This window comes from Paroedura picta, chromosome 2 (assembly GCF_049243985.1).
Source record: "Paroedura picta isolate Pp20150507F chromosome 2, Ppicta_v3.0, whole genome shotgun sequence".
Lineage (NCBI taxonomy): Eukaryota > Metazoa > Chordata > Lepidosauria > Squamata > Gekkonidae > Paroedura > Paroedura picta.
Window position 1 is genome coordinate 66,653,527 of NC_135370.1, and position 25,774 is coordinate 66,679,300.

The following is a 25,774-nucleotide window of genomic DNA, read 5'->3' on the forward strand; positions in this document are numbered from 1 at the left end:
CAGATTCATGGCATACAAAAAAGAAAAAAGGGGGAGAAACCACTTCCTTCCAACTTAGTTTAGACTGGAAGATGGCTCCCTGCCTTGATTTGGCTGCCCTGGCCACTTCAATCCACACCATGTCAGCTAAGGTTGAACATGAACTGGTATGTGATGAATGTGATGAATGTATGTGATGAATGTTGGCTGGGACATGGTTAGTAAAATGAAGTTTGTGGCACATCAACTTGCACAAACTTTCCACAAACTTCCAAGGTTCTCATAGAGGTTTGTGAGTAGAGACATTTCCAGACAGATGATCTCTGCTCAATCAAAATGTTTACAGAACTTCAAAGCAATGATTTGGAGAGTATGCAGATGACCATTTGGGGAAGGTCCCCTGGAATTCTGATATCTCTAGCTTTTACATAATTGATTTTGTATACTCCCATCTCTGGGTCATTTTGACAGGCACAGATTCAATAGACTAGATCCTGTGCAAGCTACAGACAATAAACTTGCCATGAACTTCCCCTAGATGCATCTCTATACGCTCTTCATTTAATATTTCTAGCTTGCACAGGATCCAGTCTATATACTCTTGAACCTCCTGAGCCTGTGCCTGACAAAATGGCCACCTGTTAGCTGTCATTTTGACAGGCAAAGTTTCAGGAGTGTATAGAATGGATCCTTGCAAGCTAGAGACACTGAACTCACAGGGGATCTCTCTCTGCCCTCCAGGTTTGATGGGGATTGGATTTGCAAGCTCTAAATTATGGCTTCAAAGAAGGTGCCACCAGCAAAGAGCTTTCTGTGGAAATGTCCACCCAACATTTTCCCCAGAAAGCCCTTGCCTGGGAGCACTTTATTTGGGGGCCATAACTCAGATCCAGTCCTCACCAAACTTGGAAGGCAGGTAGAAGAAAGTCAACCAGAGATCCCCTGAGAGCTTGATATTCCTAGCATGCTAGGGAACATTCTTCTGCCTAACACTAAAAATGTGTGACAGTCCATGGTTTGCAAATGGGGCACATTCTGAACCCTGAATGGAACTTGTTGTTTTTCCCATTTATGGAAATTCTAGTATTGAACCTAGACTACTGTAATATACTCAATGTGGGTCTTCCCTCAAAATCAGCTCAGAATGTCTAGCTAGTACAGAATTGTGTATCTCAGTAATCATCTGGAACTAGGCGATGCCTGCATATTACATGTATCCAGCAGTCTCTTGACTGAATGCCCATTAGTTACTGTGTTATATTCCAAGTACTTGCCATCACATTAAAGTCTTTTATGGCCTTGGACTCTCATATCTGCTGAACATTCTTTTTTCCTGTACTGCACCACAACAACTTTGTTCATCTGAACAGGGTTTTCTACAGGAGCCAGTCAGCAGATGTACAAGGTCAGCAACTGCTCCTACGTGACCATTTGCTATACTGATTCCCACCCTGTGGAAAGCACCCACATGTTTGGCTTTCCACAGATTATGGGAAATAACTGTTCAGGAGGGCAATTTATAAATGAATGGGGCTGCATTGTGACAATATATCCAAGGTGACATTGCAATAGGGGGATCAGGACTATGAATTTTATTACTGATATGTATTATTTATTGCTGTATATTTTTACTTTGCTCTTACTTCATTATACTACAACGTAATACTATTTCTTACATTATTTAACATATCATGACTGTGTTTTCTCAAATTTCTGTGGTGCTAGTCCTATTACAGTGTTTATTAGATGTCTCCTCGTCCAGTTGACTGTACTGACGTGATCTGTCTTCAGTCTCAGTGAGAAAGCCAAATTATAAATAACATAAATTCCCACTGGAACCAATCCATTGTCAGCTAGTAATTGAACTTGAATATGCATAGCATTGCATATAACAGTGATAGCCGAACTGTGATTCTCTGGATGTCCATGGATTACAGTTCCTAGGGGCTCATGGGAATTGTAGTCCATGAACATCTGGAGAGTCACAGTTTGACCACCCTTGAAAGATAGTGTACCTTTTCATTACAGAGATGGAAATATTGTACCAGCCTCTAACGCCTTCCACAAATACTATTTTTGTGGAACATAGGCTCTCTTTCACTTAGGGGTAGGTAACCTTCCTGAAGAGTGTGCTTACTGAAATTCTAGATTTCTTTGTCAGCTCTTTGTTGAGGAGATGGGGCATCAGTCAAGTTGAGGGAATGACCTGTAAATATATCTTAAACTTGCTTTTTTGTTTTGCATCCATCTGATTGACCAAGCACTGAAATGACAGAACTACGTTTTAACTCCTGAGCATTTCCTAGCTGTTGCTTTATAGCTTTTTAAAGCATGTACCTAACTGTACATGTTGCCCTAACTTGAGAAGACATGTACTTGGGCTTGCATATGCAAGCACCAAGGGGGCGGGGGCAATCAGATAATAAATTGATCAGTTAATAGAGATGAAACTCAAAATTCTTTTGATCTTTAATAATGAGGATTGTTTTTTTAATAAAGAGCTGGATCAGTGGAAGCTTTTTTGTTCAGTTTAGAACGAGCAGATGGGGTCCTGAAGAACAGCAAAGTCAACAGCTCCTTCAAAGGAATCCAATCCTTGTCACCAAAATATTAGCCCTTAGTTTCAGAGGCATTTAATCCGGGGGCAGCATTAATGGAATGCCAGGTTCTTCCTGTCAGAATAGGATGAAGTCAAATCAGATCTGTGAAACAAACCAAGGATATAGAAGGCTTTGCTTAATTCAACATAAGGATCTTAAAAGTTAAGATTTCTTCAAAGATCCTGGCTGCTGTGGTGTGAACTTGATACATAGGAACAGCAAGCAAGCAGAGCAGATGATAGAGTTACCCAGTAATCCAGGGCGCTAATCACAAAAGCATGGATAAGCACTTCGGTGTACATTGCAGAGGGGAAATGTCTAATCCTGATGGCCTTTAGAAGATGCTAAGCAATGCTGGATCTGACAAAGAGCAATATTTGAATTTTATTTTAAAAATTTCTTTCAAAAGGATAGTTTCAGGTGGGCAGCTTTGTTGGACTGAAGAAGCAGAACAAAGTTTGAATCCAGTGGAACCTTTAAGACCAACAAAGTTTTAGCTTTCATGTGCATGTATATTTTTTCATTTATCTGAAGAAGTGTGCATGCACGTTTGTTGGTTTGTTTGTTTATTTATTTATTTGCCGCCCTCCCCGGAGGCTCAGGACGGTTTACAGGAAACAGGAAAAAAGATACAGATAACATGAAAGCTTATACCTTGAATAAAATTTTGTTGGTCTTAAACTTGCCACTGGGACTCAATTTTGTCCTTTTTCTGTAAAGAACAAAAGCCCAGAAAAAAGAACAAATGGAACACACTAAAAATCCAGCAACTAAATATATATATATATATATTTAAAATAATATATATATATAATACAGAAAAAAAATATAATAACCATGGTGGCAGATCTACACATAAGGTTCTGTAAAAGATTTCCAGATATCTAAAAATAAGTCCATATGCAATTGTCATCTATATGCCATTCATTATAAAATCAGAGTCCAGTAGCACTAAGACTATTGATAGATATCTAAGGTCCTCAGTCTATTGATTTACTGGTGATGGGCATCTACCTTTCCAATGTTGTAATGCAATTCTCTGAGCTGTAGTAAGGACATGGAGGCTCCATTTTTTGATCCTTGGTTGGCCTCCAAGAGACTCAATTCTTTGCTAAAGTGTTACTATAGTATCTAGTATACCTTAAACATTTAAAAAAAAATTTTCTGAATGAGTTGCAACTTAAGATCAGTGGAGGGAGCTGATATAAACTTTAAGGCCATATCTCATTAGTTTGGCAGAATATGAAATAAAACATGACAAAAAATCAGCTGATTCAATCTAAATTCAGTCCAAGTCTTCCATAAAAAAGATTTCTTTCTAATTTTTTGGAATGGATTGCCCCTTAATGTTAAGTTATTAAGTGAAAATAGATCAAATTTATATTTTCATGATGTTATGCACAATTGATCTCTAGCTGCAGAACTTGCATAAGGAATGGGATCCCCTCTCCCATAAGTAGACCCTAATGCATCCCACATAGAAAGGGACACCAGACAAGAAGCCTCCAAATGAGCGTAAGATGGATGGTCCAATGGAAAGAAGCCACTTCAATAATTACTACAAGTCAGAGGCATGGACTTATCAATTCCCCAGGGAGGGGGGCCGACAGGGCTGAACTTGATCTAGGCCTGTATTTAGTAATCTATATTAAATTATTTAAATATGAAATAATTTACATAAAAAAAACATGGCATCAATTAATCATGGGGAAAATATATAAAACTCATAATAGTCTGAATCTCAGTCAAAGAAAGATGACTCTTTGACAGGAAAGATATTAACTCCTTCACTGAGTAAATATTTTATTTGTTTTATGAACGGTAACACTTGCTCCTCTCCGTTCTTCACAACATAGGCTGAGTGTGTGACTGGTCTAAGGTCACATAGTGTACTTTATGACTGAGCGGGGTTTTGCACTCTGGTTTCCCCAGTCTTACACTCTAAACACTACATACTGGATAATGAATTGCCAAATGCATCTCAGAATCCACAATAAATATTGGCTTCCAAAATATTCTGACCTAAAATTATGGAAGCATTTGTTTAGTTGTATATTGTATTTCATATTTTATTTTATTTCATATTATATTGGAACACGTACATTGAACTAGAATCACAGAATCATAGAATCATAGAATCATAGAGTTGGAAGGGGCCATCCAGGCCACCTAGTCCAACCCTCTGCTCAACGCAGGATCAGCCCTAAGCATCAGCCTAAAGCATCCAAGAAAACAATGTTGTGAACCGCCCTGAGCTGCAAGGGAGGGCAGTATAAAAATGTCCAGGACAGTAGAATCACCTAACTTATATATTTAGTGAATCATCATTATCTCCTCCCCATGTTCAGATGCATAAAGGCCAAAATAAAATAAATATAGCTATTCCCCTACCTTCCATTTCTTTTTCTCTAAAGCTGCAAGTCGCAGGATACCAAAATTGTCCTAACTTCCAGCATTTAAGCCGCAGGCCTCTTCTCTCCCTGCCCCCAATGCACATAGCTAAAGACAGAAATATTCCTATGACTTCTATTTCTTCTCTAAAGCTGTAAGTTCCAGTATACCAAAATAACCTTAACTTCCATTATATTGTGTGTTTTGATGATCCTCAAGTTGCAAGGTGAGGCTTTAGGCAGGACGTCTAAAGGTCACAAGGAAAAGATAAGGTAAGGCAGTGGAATAGTGTTCCTGTGAGGCAAGTAAATGTCCCAAAGTCCCACAGAGACAGTGGAGTTAGTAGCATCTGTACAGATTGAAAGGATGAGACTGCACAATTCAAGCCTAGGCAGCTTTATGATGCTATATGGCAGTCCAGGGGGGCACTATCCCACAGAAATGGGGGGGTTGATTCCTACTTCCCCCCCCCCCCCATAATTTACACTCCTGCTACCAGTCAGCAAATATGCCTAAGAATACAGACTTAGATCAGGGAAACCATTCGTCACTGAATGGAATTTGCGTTCTCTGTTTAAAAAAAATCCAGGCAGTAAGGAACCCCATATAAATTTCCAAAGCAAAGTATTAAATGTATAGGTCTATAGAAATGAATTTGATATAGAAAAAAAACTACTAGGCGTAATATTCATTTTGATTTTATTTACTTTGTCCCATGACGTCAAAAGTTGTCCACGGGCCAAAATCTAAAGATATATCAGCAATTAACTTGTTAAAGTTTAGCATAATCATATGCTTAATAGCTCTAGGAATTAGTATTCCAAGATAAAAAATGATATTGAGGCACCACTGAAAATGTCCACAGGCAAATGCACTCTGTGATATATTGTCTCCAAGTGGCATCAGCTCAGATTTTGCCCTATTAATCAAATATAGAGACAAGTCTTTAAAGGTATTAATTATATTCATGAAAGCAGGAATGGAAGACTGAGGTTGTGAAATAAATAATAAAAGATCATTAGCATAAAGAATAATTTTAAATTCTAGAGAGTCGTGTACATACAGCACCATGAATACTATTATTTTGTCTAATGGCACAAGCCAGAGGTTTGATGAAGAGCAGTATGCAGATGACCTGTGATTCACTATCATGCAGTGGTTATTCATCTCTGCAACCTAATTCCAACTAATTTCAAATTGCATTCACCTTCTCTGTCACTGTCTATTGATACCACTTAAGAAAATTAAGACCAATGGCTTTTTAAAAATATATTATATTTTGTCCTACCCATCTCCAAAGAGCTCAGTGTGATGTATGTGGTTTCTCCATATATCTTCACAGCAACTCCACAAAGACATCTGGTTGAAATAAAATGATCAGCCCAAAGTAATCCTGTGAGTTATTCTAGGCAAGCACTTGTCTGAATTTGAGGGGCTTTCCGCACCGGGATCCTTGTAGCAAATTGTTTGCTGAACGAAAAATCACCATTTAAAATAGTGCAATTCGTCATTATGCATACCTGACTTTGTATTGGAATCCAGTTGCGTTTCTATCGTTTCCCACAAGCTTCCGGTCTCAGCAAAAATCTCTAGAAAGGAAGCGCTATTGCCGAACTCGTCCCGCCCTGGCCGTCAAGCAGCCAATGGGCAGCCGTTAGCATGCTCCCAAACAGCCCCTTTCCCTTTAAGAAAGGTTTTTTAAAAAAAAAAACACACCCATTGCAACGAATATGTGTTGATTCGTTGCAACGGAGAGACCCATCAGCTGGCAGGTGTGTTTGAGCTGTCGTTTCATCATTGCCACGCTCCCCCCAAGTGAACCCCCCCCCTCACGGGCCCGATTTTCGGCCGAAAACAGTGTAAAAAATAAAGGGAAAATACATCAGCAAACGGGCTTCTCTGTTGTTTGTGCTTAGTGACTAAACAGCTCTGGGGAGGGACTGAAGCCAGGGAAGCCTCTAAACAGGCTTGCTGGTGGGTTGAACTTCGCTCGCTCAGAGAAAAAAAAATGGCAATCGCTTCGCCGGAAGATCAGAGGAGAGAGCCAGGGGGAGGGACTTTGTAGAAACCACAACAATGGTAACGCACAGAACTTTCCCGCTAGTGTTGCAGATTGGTTGCAGGAGTGTAGCGCTTTCCGGAGGGTGAATCCACTTTTGGGGATTTCCCTGAAAGCGCTACAAGGAAGCGCTTTTAGCGGATCGGTTTCAGGTGTGTGGCAGATTGTCAACAACGTTGTGCATAATGGCAAATCAGTAGCGTTTTCAATTGGCAACCATTGTGCGATTTTGAAGGCGTGCGAAAAGCCCCCCCCAGTCTCTCTAGGCTATCACTCTAAGCACTAAAACACACTAGAAGATGCAGGGTGGGATGCACATTAGGCCTGACAAATGGCCACCACCAAGAACTGCATCGCCATGTTATGTTTTCCTGTTCCCTTCTACAAAATGTAGGACCACTTCCCCTGTCTCTTGCTTTCATTGCCTAGTGAATTTTCCCTTCTTTCATCAGTGACAGTTCATGATTTGAAACAAGGAAATGCATTATACTAGCAGCAAGAGATGAGATATATAATCATACTAGTATCAAAACCCATTTTAAAAATGAGCTTTGAAGGGGGCGGAAGGCAGGAAGGCATGACAGGGTGGCTGCGGCTCCCTTTGGCCTGGCAAGTGCTCTCGTTGCAGCAAGAGAGCTTTCCGGGCTAAAGGGAGCGGGAAGCTCCCCCCCCGCTGGTGGTGACAGGACTTTGCAACGCTCCCCCCCCCCGGCTCCCTCCCAGCAGGAGTGTACCTGCGGGCTGCAAAGCCCTGTCGCTGCCTTTCTCCTCATGGGCAGCAATGGAGGCCGCAGCCAGAAGGCTTCTAGCAGGCAAGGAGGGAGGGTGGGACCTAGAGGGGGAGGGCGAATCAGGGTGGACATGGACAGACAGGGTCCTGGACAGTCTCCTCCCAGGAGGTTGTTTCCCAAATATATAAGGGAGCGAAATAGTGTTAAGGATTATAGGAGGCAGAATCTGACAGGAAGATGCCCTTTTCAATGGCAGCCCCTGTTTAAGTTTATGAACATGTCTTCCTTCAAGTGCATCACACCATTCCAGTGCATTGTTGCTCATTGTTCCTTGAGTAAGAGCTCATCTACATTGTGGCATGCTGTAAGTGAAACTGTCATGTTATCAGTCTGCAAGGCTTGCTCTGCCTTGGTAACTGAGTAGTTGGTCTTTTATATACTGCCAAATTTTAAGAGACCCCCATGCATACACAGCAGTCAGCCATCCTGTGCCAGAAAGACTGTCCCTGAGCCAAAAATCTTTGTCAATGTAGTGTCCTTCCCCCAGCTTGACTGGCAAGGGTTTGGCCTTTCGGTAATCTCTGAGATCATCCTTGAAAATATATCATATGGGGGAGGGGGGTCACAGAATACCACAAAACCCACTGGGAGATCTTACAGAGGAATACATGATTTCCTAGCTCCTTCCTCCAAATGATGCCTTCCACTCAAATGACAAGTTGGATATTTCTGGACTACAATCATTTCCACTATATCCTGGACACAATGAAGTGATGCAGCAGGTAGGAAAGCATGGGGTGCCATCAAGACAGACCAGAAGGGTAGCCAGACGGTAACGATGATGTCAGAGTACAAGTTGCATAAAGCAGGATTTCCATCTCCATATGCTTTGGTGAACTGTAGGGGTTTAGCAGGAATACTTCCTCTTCCATAAAATTATGCAATTCTAGCCATGTAAGGGCAGTTTTCTGTAGTGCCTCATCTGCATGACTCTCAAATATGGTCAGTGAAAACAAGTGGGTATCAAAAATTCTGTCGCTGTTCAACCAGCAAAGTGGAAGAGAAATTCGTAGGGCAAGAAAAGAAATTTGGCATGAGCAAAAGCTAGTGTTGAGTTATAGCCATGCCAGTACTGCAGTATGGATTAATGCCTACCGGGTTCTCCAGGTTGTTTGTTTTTCAAAACTGTGCATCCCCCCCAAAAAAACACGCCCATTTCAAATGGCTTATCTGCCAGAAATATATTCACAGTAGTACCACAGGTGGCATTAAAACAGCAATTCGTAGCATAGAATATCGAATTTTAGGTATGAGCATAAAACAGCCTTCAGCTAAGACGCAGGTCATAAAAACAGCAACTAAAAAGGAAAGCTTCAGAAGAGAGGGCATTTGAGAAGCCACTGAGGAATATTCCACGTGTTTCCCACTCCCCATCATTTCTGATCTCAAAATGATTCCCTTTATCTCCTGATTTTCGTGTGCATTTTGTGCCTCCAGTTTTCACTTCAGCTTTTTGGGTTATTCCCCAGGTTTTTTCCTTCTTCCTTTGAAACTGTTTTTATCCCAGTCTTTTTCTGGAAGCTGATTTTGAGTCAGATTTCTCCTGATGTGTAATATTTCTATAGTTTTCTTTGTCCCACCCACTCCTACCCATCTTTAGCACAATTCCCAATTATTAGACTGTCATCATCATTAAACCACTCCCTCTCTCTCCTGCCCTGAAAATGATTGATTCAGTGTTGTTGTTGTTTTTAAAGGACCTAAAATATTGTAATTATAGTTTAAGAAGGTTCTCTGAATCTCCAGCTCTCTCTACTTTTTGGAAAGGCAGTCAGTATTACCTTCCCTTTTTAAAATATATCCATGAATGAGGGACAAAGAGCCTTTTTAAAAAGGTAACAATTGTATCAACAGTCATAGAGGAGGTCTGAGCCCCCTTCAGTATTTATATTTATTTATTTGTAGTTGGATTTATATACCGCCGTTCGCCAAAAGGTCTTACGGCAGTTCACAATAAAATATAAAATCACAGTAAAATCACATAAAACCCCATAAATACCCCATTATTACAATAAAAAGATGACATTCTATTCTGTAACTCCCCCCACTTTCCCCACTTGTTCAGAGAGTGGTCAGACGTTAGTTCCATAAGAGAGACCAGGATCCAGCAGAACCCCAACCTATGAACCCCCTGACTATGAAACTTTCTCCTTCCTTAAGTGGTTTTGTCATTGCTTTATAGTGCCTCATTCTTGACTGAACTGAGTTTCAGTTTATTAGCTCCTATCTAGCCCAATACCTTCTCCAAGCATTTGCTGATGACTTTCACATAGTTTTGAGGAAAAAGCAGAAGAGAGCGTCATATGAATATTGGTAGCACCTCATGCCAACCTCCTGGAGGATCTTTCTTAGTAGCTTTGTGAAGGCGCTTAATACTGTGAGGAGCAAACTACTGCGAGACTCCATAACATCCGTGCCCCACAGTCAAGCAACAGCCCATCAGCTCTGCATTCTGGAAAAGGTTACAGGAGTGGGACTATTGAAGTAAGGTGTATTTTATTCCCAACTCAGTCAGCCTCTGCTAAACAACAGGGATGCACTTCCCGTGTTTTTCAAAGAAAGCAAACAAGGCTGTTTCTACAGGGTGAGTGGAGGACTCCTGCCTGATTGTAATTTGCAATACTTTCTAATGGAGAAAGAGATGTGTTTTGAAGATAACATAGCTGACATTTTTAACACATACAGTTAGTTCAGTCCTATTTAAATGCCTGTCTGGAACAATGTGTACAAAAGCACAGCGTATCATGAATTCCAGTGACTGGCAGCAACAAATTTGTCCCAAGATCCATACTGGGACAGAAATAGTTTGCAATAGTTTAAGTAGATTTATTATATCTAAGAAGTCAACGCACTGTCACTGTAGTTGATTTAGTGATGCCAATGGCAAGGCAAGCATGAATGATATCATTTCCCACAAGGAACCCAGTAAATATATTGATGGGGAGAGGCTAATCATACACATTAGCTATTTTTATGAAAGAATTCCATCTTTTCCCCCATGGGAAGATAGCTACAATGAAGTTCTACTGGACTCTATGAGACATTAATCACTACTAATTTAGGTTCTACTGATTTTAACCTGGGACCTTTTATTTGCAAAACAGATGCTTCACCACTGAGCCACATGGTCCCTCCCTATAAATGGCAAAGCCCATATGCATAAAAGTGCCATATACTCATTGCAGTTCACTGTAGATAATGGGAGAAAATAACTGTTGTCTTTCTTTGCCTACCAAAGTGTAATAAAAATTATACTCTGTGTTTGCAATTTTAGGAGAAGATCATGCAAAGGAGCCTATATTTTCCCACAAAGGAACAGTATGGCACACCGCCTTAAAAGACAGAGAGAGAAAACTACATCAGCAAACCAATTATTGAATCAAAATGACTGTGCTCTAAGCTGAAATATAATGAATACTTTAAAATGATATCCTTACAAAGCAAGTATCAGAGCTATTTAAATAATCCCTGCTATGTGCTTAGCTTGAGCATTGTTAGAATTAGTTCTTCCTCTACCCTTAACCTGGCAGGTGCAACAAAGGGAACTTTTTATAATGTTGTACATACAAAATTTGTTTTTTCCATTCTCTTGAAAGGGGGAAAAGTCAGATAGATATATCCATAAAACTGGACTAGCAGTTTCCCCTGTATCCAAGAATAAAGACACAAGATTCAGTCTATGGGTTACTGCAGGCTTTCTCAACCAGGTTTCATGAAACCCTGGGGTTTCTTGACTGTCTTGGAAAGATTTCCTGAATGGGTAGGAGTTAATTAATTTTTAATTTTTTAAAAAAAAATGTCAAACATTTATCAGGTGATATGACCATATATGGTCATGCAGAGCTGCCCCCTCCCTCCAAAATGGCCAATGATGGGCCTGGAGGGGGTGGGCAGAGGAGGGGCCCCAGACAGACATGTACACAGCTATGCTTCCCAACCATATTCTGCATGATCACACACTTCTGGGGTTTCTCAAAGACCGAAGAATTTTCCAGAGATTTCTCAGTGGTAAAAAAATTGAGAGAGGCCGCAGCTTTCTAGTCCCTACTTGTTCCTCATTAAGGGTCAGGCAGAAATATCCTGAGGGCTCCCTGCACTGTGGTGGCCAGCCACCAATATAACTCTGATGCCACTAGTCTGTTCCCTAAGAAGAAGAAGAGCTGTTTTTTTTATATGCTGCTTTTCATTACCTGAAGGAGTTCCAGAGTGGCTTACAAAGCCCTTTCCCTTCCTCTCCCAACAACAGACACCCTGTGAAGTAGTCAAGTCAAGTCTTTATTATTACGGTACTAGACCAGTAGTCAAATTACAAGATACATAAAAACATCTGGCATTAACAAGATAAAAGAATCATTGATAACTAAAATACTATAACTGCTCCTTAGAAGGCCAGATCCTGAAGATGAAACTCAAATACTTTGGCCACCTCATGAGAAGGAAGGACTCCCTGGAGAAGAGCCTAATGCTGGGAGCGATCGAGGGCAAAAGAAGAAGGGGACGACAGAGAATAAGGTGGCTGGATGGAGTCACTGAAGCAGTAGGTGCAAACTTAAATGGACTCCAGGGAATGGTAGAGGACAGGAAGGCCTGGAGGATCTTTGTCCATGGGGTCGCGATGGGTCGACTTCGCACCTAACAACAACAACATTCTCATCCAGCCCAATTGTTGTTTAAACTGACTGTTGTTTAAACTGACAAATACATCACAAATCATATAAATAAGTCATAAATAAATACCATATTTTTATAAAATCCTACCGGCTGGTGTTTGTCTCCATAGTCCCTGGTGATCCTAATATCTGTCATTTGGTTTATATCTGCAACATCTTTGATCATACCCATTTTTACAGAACACCAGTGCAAACTTGTTCAGCAGGTGTTCTCAGCTGTTCAGCATGAACCAGATAGGCAGCGTGATGGCTTATATCTGACCGATACCCTTGAATATGGAAAGCTCTGTTCTCTAACATTCACAGTATCTCTAGTGGTGATGCCTAGATCTTGTTCAGCAAAATTACACTGACCAGACCAGATGAAATTTCCCCCTAAATCCCATCAATAAAGGGAATAAAGTTTCCAAGTTCAATTAGGAAGTGTGGCACTTCTCAAATTTCTGATCAGCCCCCTATAGCAGCCAGCTATTTAGGCATTGATGTGGAAGTGGGCTGATACAGCTGCTAAAACTGTAGCTGAGAGGATCTTAAGGAAGCAAGCTCAGGTTTTCCACACACTAGCCAACCCACATGAGCTGGCCCCTGCCCAACATTAGCAAAGACACAACACCCCCATTTTATGCTTCCTTCTTTCTGAGAGGTTTTACAACCAAACCCATGGTTACAACCATGTGAAGCAATTGTAGAATAACTTACACCAGGGGTAGTCAAGATATTGACTACAGATATTCATGGACTACAATTCCCATGAGCCCCTGCCAGCATTTGCAATGGGAATTGTAGTCCATGAACATCTGGAGGACCACAGGTTGACTACCCCTGACTTATACAATGTTTTTTTACAGGTTTTCATCTAAAGCATTTTGGAAAGCTCCACACACAAAAAGCCCACATAACTGCCAAATTGATAAAGTATCATGTATCCAATTTACAAAGCTGAGACCCACAGTTTGAGAAATCATTTTAATCTCTTATTTTTGCATCCCACCTTCCAACATGGGACTCAAGGCACAAGAGGCTCCCTAAAGTCTCCCATCTTAACTCAGCACTCACTGCACCCAGAACCAATCAACTTCAGTAAAGTAACTGTATCACACGCCCTTCCGCCATATACTGGCTTAACTGCTACAGCTCTTTAAGAGACCCAGTGGAGTACTGTGGACTTAAACCAGAAAGGCTTTGTGCTCATCTAGGAAGTTCACTGGGTGGCAATGTGCTAGTCATATGTTTGCAGCCCAACTTTCCTCACAGTGTTAGAAAAATAAGCTTACATTGTCCTTACATACACCCCACAAAACTCTTGAAGGAAGGAAAGGATACAAGCATAATGAATAAGGACTACCTCTCAAATAGGCTAATCAGAAAAAGTTTAGGAATAGGTGACACTGTGATTTTGAATAGCCAGAACATGGCCTATGGTACATGGGCAGCTTGTGCAGGATAAGAATTAGTGAATATTTCAGCCTTAGTAATGAATTAATAATGTTCCTGCTCAGTCAGGAGCAGCACTAATAATATGTTTCATTTGGCACAGTTACCTGTTCAAGGGGATTTTCTATAGCTAAAGCCAGAATATTAGTCACAGGTCAATCAACCAATATGTGTGTCCTAAACAAGTGACAGGAAGGAGATGGATGGAAGCCCATACACTTAAGATCAGTCTAGGCATGATGGAAATGCTTGTGTCTTGGTAGCAGAGATGACTAGAGATCTGGATTTGTCCTGCTCTAGATAGAGTCACACTCTCCGTAAAGGATCACCCTTTCCCCTACATATCAATGCCCAAGTGACACACCTGGGCCACACATCACCTTTAAACAGCACCAGCTCCGGCCCTTACAGTGGAAACATAATCTGGCGATGGTTATCCATGCCCTGATAAATGTCTGGCTATATTATGGTAATAAGTCTCTCCATGATGATTGATGCAGAGTGCAGAAGTTAGGGTGATCGTATGCTGCTTGAAGATCTAAACAATCTGTCAGTTTGTTTGTATTGCAATTAAAAGTATGGTTTAACTTCAGCTTTGAGTGTCTCCACTTGGAAGGTAAGGCACTTGGTTACTGTGGCTGGGGTGTTCTCTGTGGTGGTGTCCCATCTAGCTCACTATTCACATTCCCTTGGTAGCCACCAACTCTGCTAATAATAGGTTGCCAGAAAAATTGTTTTCACGCAGTCTTCCAAAGAAAAGCAGCTTGTAGATCCCAACTTGTCTTGACCTCATCAGGACTTGGAAACTAAGCATGGTTGGCCTTGGTTGGGACCTAAGCAGGATTTAATACAAGACCACTAAAGAACACAGAGGTTGCCAATGGAAGAAGACCAATAGTAAACCACCTCTATTCATCTCTTGCCTTGAACACTCCATGGTTGGGGTCGCCATGAGTTAGTTGTGACTTGACGGGAGATTCTCACTCTTTCTAATGAGAACTGACCACTTCAGTTGACTGCACTTAGTGGTGTTTTCACATCACCTGCTATCTAAACTTTTTGTATATCCCAAAAGACGTCTGCAAGATAAGGATATCGGAGACCAAATTGTTCTAAATAGTTGCCCTGGGCAATAGAGGCAATAGAGGCCAGCTTGGTATGGCTTCTAATATGATAAACCGGGTTTGATTCCCTGCTCCCCGACATGCAGCCAGCTGGGTGACCTTGGTCTTGTCACAGTCCTGATAGAGCTTTTCTCACAGAGCAGTCCTGTCAGAGCTCTCTCAGTCCCACCTACCTCACAGGGAGTCTGTTGTGGAGTCTTTGAGACTCCTTATGGTAGTGAACACTGGGGCATAAAAACCAACTCTATCCTTCTTGTCAAATGCTGATGCTAGAGACTGCAATTGGAATCTTCTACATTCAAGTCAAATTATCTGCTACTGAGCCATGCTTCCTCTCTATATCTCAGCGAGTATGTCTGGAACTTTATGGATGAACATTTCTATGAGCTTACCAAGCATAGTAGGGACAAAGGAAAATGGTCTAAATTCAAGACTGGCATAAAACAACTGGGATGGTAGATTCACATTCACCATTTAGCAAGGTATAAATACCACCAACAGCACTCTTAAACCCTTTTCAGTCCTGGAGGCCAGTTACAACTCATCTTCCACCTTGGGACCCACTGGTACAACTTGATTCAATGCATGGTTACTTGAAGCAAGGCTTATTGTGTTTATTGAGTTTTACACTAGGTAAGCATGCATTACAGCCTTCATTCCGTAGAATTCGTGCATGACTTTTCTATGCTGTATTAAAACAGTAGTCTTTTCAAAAGTGTAACCAAACTCATGCCAGAATATGATTCACTTATCTACCAGTAGAATACTAAGGGCCTTTTCGCACAGGGATCTTTGTTGCAAATTGTTTGCAGAATGAAAAATCGCCATTTAAAATAGTGGAATTCGTCGTTATGCATACCTGCCTTTGTAGTGGAATCAGTTGCGTTTTTTAGCGTTTCCCACAGGCTTCCGGTCTCGGCAGAAATCGCTAGAAAGGAAGCGCTATTGCCAAGCTCGTCCCGCCCCTGGCCGTCAAGCAGCCAATGGGCAGCCGTTAGCATGCTCCCAAACAGCCCCTTTCCCTTTAAGAAAGGTTTAAAAAAAAAAAAAACGACCCATAGCAACGAATCTAGGTAGATTCGTTGCTACGGAGAGACCCATCCAGCTGCCTAATGTGAGCTGTCGTTTGATTGTATGATCGTTTGCACGCTGCCTCGAGTGATAAAAAAAAAATCCCCCCCCCTCTCACGGGCCCGATTTTCGGCTGGATTTATTTGTAAAAAATAAAGGGACTTTATTTCAGCAAACGGGCTTTTCAGTGGTTTGTGCTTAGTGACTAAAGGTGAAGGACTGAAGCCAGGGAAGCCTCTAAACAGAAAGAGGCTCGCCGGTGCGTTTATCCCCGCTCGCTCGGAGAAAAAAAAATGGCGATCGCTTCGCCGGAAGTTTGGAGGAGAGAGCCAGGGGGAGGGACTTTGAAGAACCAGCAACAATGGTAACGCACAGGTCTTTAGCGCTACTGTTGCAGATTGGTTGCAGGAGTGTATCGCTATCCGGAGGGTGAATCCACTTTTCTGGATTCCCCTGAAAGCGCCACAACGAAGCGCTTTTTGCTGATTGGTTTCAGGATTGTTGCAGATTGTCTACGACGTCGTGGGTTATGGCAAATTAGTAGCGTTTCCAAATAACAACCATTCTGCTACTTTGAAGCCGTGCGAAATGGCCCTAATTCTGTATCAGACCCAGCTAACTCACAACCATTTCCACTTTTCTTATTTTGGCACCAAAGGCTTTTATCTAATCCTTATTTCTTATCTCAGGCTGATTTGACCCTTCCATACTTGCATTTGGGCCATTTATGAAATGAAGGGGCCATCACATTTCTTGAGTCACTAGATAAGCCACTTTAGCAAGTCAGGAAATGTAATCTGCATTGCTGACAAGTAAGGGTCATAACATGGTTGCTGCAGACACTTTGGAAGGTTGTGTCTGAGCCTCAGCATCCTTTTCTTCATGGGTCACTTAGCACACTAATATCTTCTTAGCCTAATTATAAAATCATTACTTAAAACTGAGACTAAACTCACAGATAAAGTAATAAGGTTAAAGAATGTTGATCCTGAAACTATAGCACAGGAAAGATGTGGTCACTGTGCTCCTCTCTCTTTGCTTTTGGTGCAACTGACTTAATGTATAGCCTGACTCATTGCAGTTAGTTTTTATGAAATAGATGGCATGCCAATTTTAAAGTCAGTAAATCTAATTATCTCCATGAACTCATCTGTGGATACTTAAATCCAGAGACTGGAGCTATGGTCAAGCAAGACAGATCTTTATACAAATCTCAGGAAAGCTCCAGGCTTGCAGAAGAATCTGAAAAAGATAAATATTTTGCCCTCCTAGTCCACTTGCCTTCCCAGTCCCCTACCCTCCTGCCTTAGGAGGATGCACTGGGGTCAGGCCCAGCACCAGCTCCAAGGCAACTTGCTACCATGTAATTTGTATGACTCACCTAGGTGCAGAGGGATGACATACTGCCACACAACTCACTGGATCCCCCAGCAATTTCCACATAACTCACACAACTTGGCTTGGGCCAACAATAGCCACCACACAACTCACCTGAGTAAATTGCTACTTTGTGGCTTTAGCAGCTTGAGAGAGGATGCTGGAGTGAGCGCTAAAGGAAAAGCTGAGAACCAAGTATAGTTCGAATGTCCAAAGAGAGTCTGGGACACCCAATTCATATCCTCATTGTGTTATAGAAGCTTGTTGAATGACCTTGCCCCCCCCTCGCTCTGATTAATCTACCTCAAAAGTTGTTGTGAAAATAAAAGGGAGAAGAAAATGATTTAAGTTGCTTTGGGGAGGGTATAAATTAAGTAAATAATGCTGAAGACTGGGGCAATTACAAGAAAGGTGAGTTGGGGAGTGAGAAGTAGAGAAGGAAGTGTGGAAAGTAGAGACAATATGGGGACTTGCAGGAGGAAAGAAAGACAAGACAGTATGGGGAGGAGAAAAGGGAAAAATGAAGCAATCCCAGAATACCTTGAGGGTTCCTCAGGTATACCTCTGTTTTCCAACTTTTGACCTTTTTTCTAACATATATGTTCAACTTGGTTTTGTTTCACAAACAAGTCAAAACTGAAGAGCTGCAGTATTAAAGAACCTAACACAAAGAAGCATCACCAAGAATATCCAAAATGCCATATATTGTTTTACATAGGAAGTGTATCACAGTCCTGTCAAAAGTAAGACCCACTCAGCACTTTTCCTCATAGAAATGTGCACAGGATCACAATTTTAATGCCCTTATAAGAATTAGTTTGATTAAAAAAAATAAAGGTATGTGTCTATTTACAAGGAAGAGGTGTAATACAGATTATGAAAATTTGAAATACGGTCCTTTTGGATATTCTCAGATTAAACCATGCCATATATTGCTATGAAAATGTCATTATAAAAATCCATTACATTAAAATAATTAAGGGATTTTGCATAAACCCTAATGGTGTAATATAAGCCAGATCATATTGTATCATCTATGTCACGGATCCAGCTCTACGGCTCTTGCAGAAGAGAATTCATTACCTCTCTTGCATGCAATGGGAGGGATTAAGAAGGAGAATGGTGCTTTTTTTTTTTCCTTTCAGCCTTCACTAATTTGGAGTGAGCCGCAAAATAGCTGCAATCGCTAATTAAAATTATAATTCCAATCTGAAACAATAAAAAGAAATCCTGTAATAATAATCTCCCCACAGTGCTTGACAGCTGGCCCGTCTGATCCTTGTAGTCTTCTTACAAAGTGGAATTAGTAGCACTAAGAAAGCTGCTTAATAGAGCAAGTCCGGATCCAACTACCCCAGCATGGCCAGCTGGACTCGCAAACATTGCCAATCTCTGCAGCAGCTGTTAAACTACTACTGCTGCTGTCTTTATTTTAGAAAAACTCCACTCTCATCCATCCATTTGATCTGCCAAAAGCATTTTCTACATCTTTCAGCAACTCTCTCCCGCTCTTCCAGAACAGAACTGCGAGGTTTCAGCAGCTTATAGTATTTCACCAACAGTCACATATTATAGAGTTATCACAGTGGAGGTTGACATACTGAAGACTGCTGGAAAGAAAGAACCAGTCCAGCAATTTCACAAGAGAATAGGAGGTTCCATACATGTCGCTAAAAGCAGTGCCAATGAACTCCACCAGAGGTGCCACTGCTGGTTTCATGTTATCCTCATGCAGGATCATATAAAATGAGTGAACGGGAGTCTGTAGGCCTTAACTGTGGTTCAGGATTCCATCATCTGTTACAAAATAATGTATCTGTTTTCTCACCACTCGAAGTACAATGTTATGTCACTGGGGAAATTTAATTCCCTCCTATTGTGATTGCCATGCAGGTTGAGGTTATTTGAGTGGTATTGAAACTGATTGGATATTGCCTCTGATGCCATTAGCAAGCCGTAAAACCTGTTGTCCCCAACACCACTATCTGTATGTTTACAAAAGCATAGAGTTTGCTAAGGAGGAAAGAAGGAAGAATACCTAAGTTCATGTCAGTTTTGATAGGGAAGCATCTCTACAAAGTGACTTTCCCAGTCACGTTTCTCTTTTACTTTACTTATAAATGAATGTAACGGGTGTTTGAAAATGTTTCCATGTTTTTGAAAATATCTTTGTGTTACTCTTGTTGATTGTCTGGGACCTTCATACCAGCGGGACCTCCTTCTCCCTTATGCCCTTCAGAAAAAAACTGTGATCAAGCACACAAAGTCTTCTCAAGATCCCTGGATCCAATGAAGTCTAACTGAACTCAGCCAGAACCAGGGCTTTTTCTGCCTCGACGCAAGCCTGGTGGAACGCTCTTCAGAATGAGATCAGGGCACTACGGAACTTAAAACAGTTCTGCAGGGCTGGCAAGACAACTGTTTGATGAGGCCTATGGTTGAGGCCCACAGATTGTAGTCAAGAACGTTCCTCCCTACACAGACAACAACATCCTCACTCCACCCAGTTAACAACATCATAGCACTTTATTCCCCGCCTTCCCACCACAGAGAAAGTGGTGAGCTCCCTGGGTTTTATTGTAAACTGGTTTTAATGTTTAAATGGTTTAACTTTTGTTTTATTGTACTGACATGTTGTGAGCCATCCTGAGCCCTTGGGAAAGGGCAGTATAAAACTCTGAAAATAAATAAATACATAACAAATGTAAGACCATGGTCTCTACCTTGCTCAGTATTAAGTATAATTCTGGAAATGTTGCTTTTTAAGTATTTAAGTATTTAAGCATTTGGGCCAATAACACTGTAAAACTAATTATAGACACAAGCCATATTTGGATGGTTTGTCTCAGTTCACAGACAAACCATGAACTGAACCGCAAAATGATACAAATTGAGAAGTTAGTTTGTGACCCCTGCTTTCTGCTCCCCAATGGCTCCATGCAATTTAACCCCCTGCTTTCTGCTTTTAATGAACCACTAAGAATCACCATGAACTGACTTAAAATTCATGGAAGTTCATGGCAGCTTTTCTCTTTTGGAACTTCAGTTTTCAAACTACCAACTAGACAAAATTCATTATGAAGTTTCATCTTTGAGCTGGTTCGTGGCCATCCCTACTCATAACTCTTTGGTTGTGTGAATTTCCCCACGCTTTAAATATGAAATCAGTTTTTCTATTCCATTAAGCTTCACAGAAACACGTCTTGATTTTATTCTGCAGGAAGGGCTAAATATAAGGGCAAGAAGTGGCAGAAAAACCAAAAAGTTACCTTACAGTGATGTTTCCCCACCAAGCTACATTTCTTTCCTTTAAAAGGAAAGGCTTCTCTAACATAAGTCCAATAAATTTATTTCAACCCGTCTTTCTTCTAGTATAAAATACAGAACCTTATCTTCAGAGGATTCATAACAAAGGCAAACTTGGAGAACAATCTTAAGCAGGTCTACCCAGAAGTAACTCCCATGGTATTCAGTGAGGCTTACTTCCAGGAAAGTGTCTTTAGGATGGAAGCCTTTGACTTGGTTGACATAATTCCCTGTACTTCTGGAGTTGACTGAAGTAATATTTCACTATGAGAAGTTTAGAAGACTGGGGTTTCCTACAGGAGCAGAAAGGCAGCTGCTCCTTAAGCATGTTTAATTTAAATTTTTTTCATGACTGCGAGATGACAGCATAAATATTTAAAATCATTGATAGAGTAGAATGCATTAGAACACAGTGAGGCTGCCACACAGCTGCTGTTAAATTATAGATCTCTTATGCAATGAATACATTTTACCTCTGTCTTTTGAAGAATTAAAAAATGATAGCCTTGAGTCTGAAAATCCTTTGTCAACTCCTTGTGGGAGCTCTTTGTATAAACCAAAACCTCCATATGACTGCAATAATTAATTTGTAACCATGTTGATTGACAGGTATACTAGGCATACGTAGGGCTGATCTGGTGTAGACACGGAAATATGTCAGAGGTGTGAGTGGATAATTCCCCTCCCACCCAATGTACAAAGACATAATACAAACCTTGTCAGTTTAAATCTACCCTTTCTGCGGTCATGAACTCATGCACATTAAATCTATCTCCCATTGCCAACCTGAAATACTATGTCAGTTAACTAAGATTATTGCAGTTGGCTGACATGGAAACTCTCCATTTTCCATTGGGTGTTCATTACCAATGAAGAAGTGGCTCAGATTAATGACATGATATATTTGTATTTACGAGAGATATTCTGTCACAGTAGCTCCCAACTGGTATGTCACAATACAAATGTACATTTTTGGGAGAATTGTACATGGGTTGTTTGGCTGCCAGTTCATAGTTTTGAAAAACATTCTGTATAATGTATGGAGGGCATTTCGGGCAGGAATAAGTTGCAACACACCAATATTTGGTTTAAACAAAGCCACAGCTTTATTACCTCCCCACAAGAATTTTGGCACAATATGGGAGAGGGAGCTTGACCTAGCAGTCACCGGACTGCACCAAAACCCACAGAGTTCAGAGGCATCCTGGGGATTCCCAGCAGGGAGAGTAGATCCCCTTGCCTACTGGATTCTGCCACTAAGGAAAGCGACCTATGCGGAAGAGCAAAAGGGTGCCAACCTCAGTTGGCTGCCCCCAGGCTGCCTGGCAAATGAGCCCCTGGCCTCCCAGCCGGATCAACCACGTTCGTTTACATGCCATCTCTTATGGAGGCACCAAACCCAAGTTGCAAAGCCAGTTGCACACCGGACTCCCTGCCAACAGGCTCCATCCCATGCAAACCCACCACCAAATGGGGCTATACTGGCCCCATTACTGTCAAACCTTCTAAACTTCAGCCATACCAGCAGGGAAGCCAAAATACTGTGCAACAGCAAGTTGCACCTCAGTCTGGCACCCTCTGGCCCAGCTGGTCCATCGTTATGGGCTAGGGTGTCATCAGGACATTGATGATACCCAGCTCTATCCCCTAATGGATGGCCAGCCGGATCTCTCTGCAGATACATTTGCCAGCTGTTTGTAAGCAGTGGCTGGATGGATCAGGAAGAGTCGCCTGAAACTCAAGCCCTCCAAAATGGAGGTCCTGTGGCTGGGGGGAAGAGGGCAGGAGTTGGAAGCACGATTACCCTGCCTGGATGGCATGCAATTGGCATCTGCACCACTGACCAGGAATTTTGGGGTGATCTAAAGGTAGCCCAGACAGTATTTTTCCATCTGTGCCAGGCACAGCTAGTAGCATCCTACCTGTCCTTGGAACACCTGGCCATAGTGATCCATGCAACAGTCACTTCCAGGCTAGACTTCTGTAACTCATTCTACTCGGGCCTACCCTTGGCTTTGATTCAGAAATTACAGCTGGTACAGAATGCAGCTGCTAGGGTCCTCACTAGATCATCTTGGAGGACCCATGTCCAGCCTCTGCTGAGGCAACTGTATTGGCTACCAGTCTGTTTCTGGATCAAGTTCAAGGTTTTGATTTTGACCTTTAAGGCTATACGTGGCTTGGGTCCTACCTACCTGCAGGACTGCTTAGCTCATTATGCTCTCCACAGGGCACTTGCTCTGTGGGTATGAATCTGCTGATGGTCCTGGGGCCCCGGGAAGTATGCCTAGCCTTGACCAGGGCCAGGGCCTTTTTGGTCCTGGCCCCTACCTGGTGGAATGAGCTTCCTGAAGAGCTGTGGGCCCTATTGAAATTCTCTTCTGCAGAGCCTGCAAAATGAAGCTCTTCCACCAGGCATTTGGTTGAGGCTGAGTGTGATGAGTACTGGAGAATTTCACACACACACACCCTGGTTCTTGGGTATTAGACCATGTAGAATCACCCTGTTGTAGACCATACCCCTAGTCACTCCAACCCACCAAGTCGACTGTGTTGGAGGCTGGGGAGATCTTTTAGTTGTACCGCCATCTTGTTTATTGTATTTCATTGTTAGGTGCATTTTATTGGGGTAAGATTTGGGGATTTTATTGTTGTAAGATTTTATGTTACTATGTTTTATATATATGTTATAAACTGCCGCAAGCCAGTTTGCTGAGAATGGTAGTCTAGAACAGTGGTCCCCAACCCCCAGTCCAGGGACCGGTACTGGTCCGTGGATCGGTTGGTACCGGGCCACGGCTCCTCCTCGTCCTCCTCCCTGGCTGCTGCCTCAGGGGCTGCCCTGCCACTCTGCCGCCAGCTCACCTTTGGTGTTCTCCAGCAGCTGCCATGGCTGGGGCTCCCCCTTGGTGGGGCACTGTGCAGCTGCTGCTGGCAGCGCCCCCCAGCGGGTGGCGGGAAGTCAGGGGCGCCGTCGAGAAAGCAAGTGGAGCAGGGGCTCAGGCAGCGGTGGCAACATCCCTCAGCAAAAGACTACCCCCCCCTCCGGGACTCAGTAAAATTGTCAAGTGTTGACCGGTCCCCGGTGATAAAAAGGTTGGGGAACACTGGTCTAGAAATAAAATTAAAAATGAACAAACAAATAATTCAGAGGGTAAAACTGAAATCAGACTCCAATCCATATCATGAGCTGTTGAAGACCAGCCCTGACCCATAGTCTGCTGAGGGAAATGCTCTCCTACCTTCCTAAGAGGCATCCACAAGGCAGCAATCATATGACCCATTAAATCCCCTCCATGCCATCCATGATAAGGCTGGGAATCATAGCAGAATGAACCTTTATCACCACTTCTGATCAGTGTAAGAATCCCACAATGCCGCATTTTACAGAAGACTCTTTCACAGTAGACTCTCACCTGACAGCTCCAGCCTGGCCTGCCTTAACTAGAAAAACTTGGAAACCCCTCCACTGTCCCACCGGTTCATCTGCCAATAGCCTTAAATGCTGGGGGTAGAGTACCCAACACTCCCAGACAGTGTGCTGGGTTGTAATAAGAGGTCATCCAATTAATGACATCTCCCAAAAGCCCAGTAAATAAGAGGGGGTTTGCAAGGGGGTCAATACTCCAATTCCCAGATGATGGGACCAACTGTTGTTGTCACGTGAAGTGATGCTGCCAAAATAGTACCTCTCCCTAGCTCTGAACTGATTCCCCCTGCTAAAGGGACCCTCCTGGGGTTCAGGTAGGGGTCTGACCTTATACTCAAGGCTGGTCTGTCCTGCTGGTGCTGCTGGTAATAGAACCATGGACCTGTGCACACCAGAAGTGAAGCAATCACCACTTTGGGTGAAGTGATTGCACACCAGAAGTGCACAACAGAAGTGAAACAATCACCACCACTCAAATAATACACCCTAATTGCAAAGTTTGTGGGGTGGGGGGCATGGCTCAAAAGAGCTGCCAGCCTGCACTGGGCAGAAGGAAAGGTCTGGCCGCATTTCACAGTAGACTCTCACATAATACATGGATGAGAAGGAAGGGGTAATGATTTGTGGGCTTGATGAGCCTGTCCAGCTGTTCTGTGACATCCTTGATGCATGCACCAGGTAGACATAATACCATTGATCATGGTATCCTTTTGTAGTTAGGACTGGGAGGTACTGTTTTGTGGCCTTTGAGAACCTCCAAGGCTTCATCTTGCCTCCCATGCCTTTCAGCATCTGCATGATCAGGTACGTTATAGAAATCCTGAACTAGTACGTGCAGGAAGGTTGCCAGTTGACCCTACCACTCTGACACTGATCAGCTGGCCAGTAAGGGGGGGAGACTTACTTGGAAAAGGAATGAGGCCCAGTCAACATTGTGGTGATGTGTCTACATCACTTCCTATGTGACCCGGAAGTGAGATGGTCACATTGTCGACATTGAAATGACACTCTGGTATTGGGCAAAAATTCTATGGTGGAAGTCAAATTTATCCCCAACCATCACCCCAATATCACTCTGTGATGACATCATTTCCAGGTCATATTGGTCACATTGCTGCAAAGTCAGCTGGATCTCCCTCCTATTTCCAGTAAATCCTGGACCTGGTAAACATAAACTGGAGTCAGGTTCAAGGTGGATGTAATCTGATAAACTGAGATGCAATCCCACCAAGACAAAAGCAGTTTTGGTGAATGAAAGGTCTGACCAGGGATGAAAGCTTTACTCCAGCAGCAGCAGCAGCAAGGTGGCTAACATGCTATATCCAGTTGCTGAATTCAAAGGGACTTGGGATTTCCATGGCATGGAGAGATCCTGTCCCTGAGCCCCAGGCAATGCTTGAAGGGCTTTTCTCATTTACAGGTGAAGCCACAGACCTGGACCATCACTGTGACTGTGTATGGATAGGGTGGGTTTTCTTTAAAAAAAAAAAAAAAAGTTCCATGAATGTGTTTTCTAAAAGTCTGAGAAGCAATATAGTATTT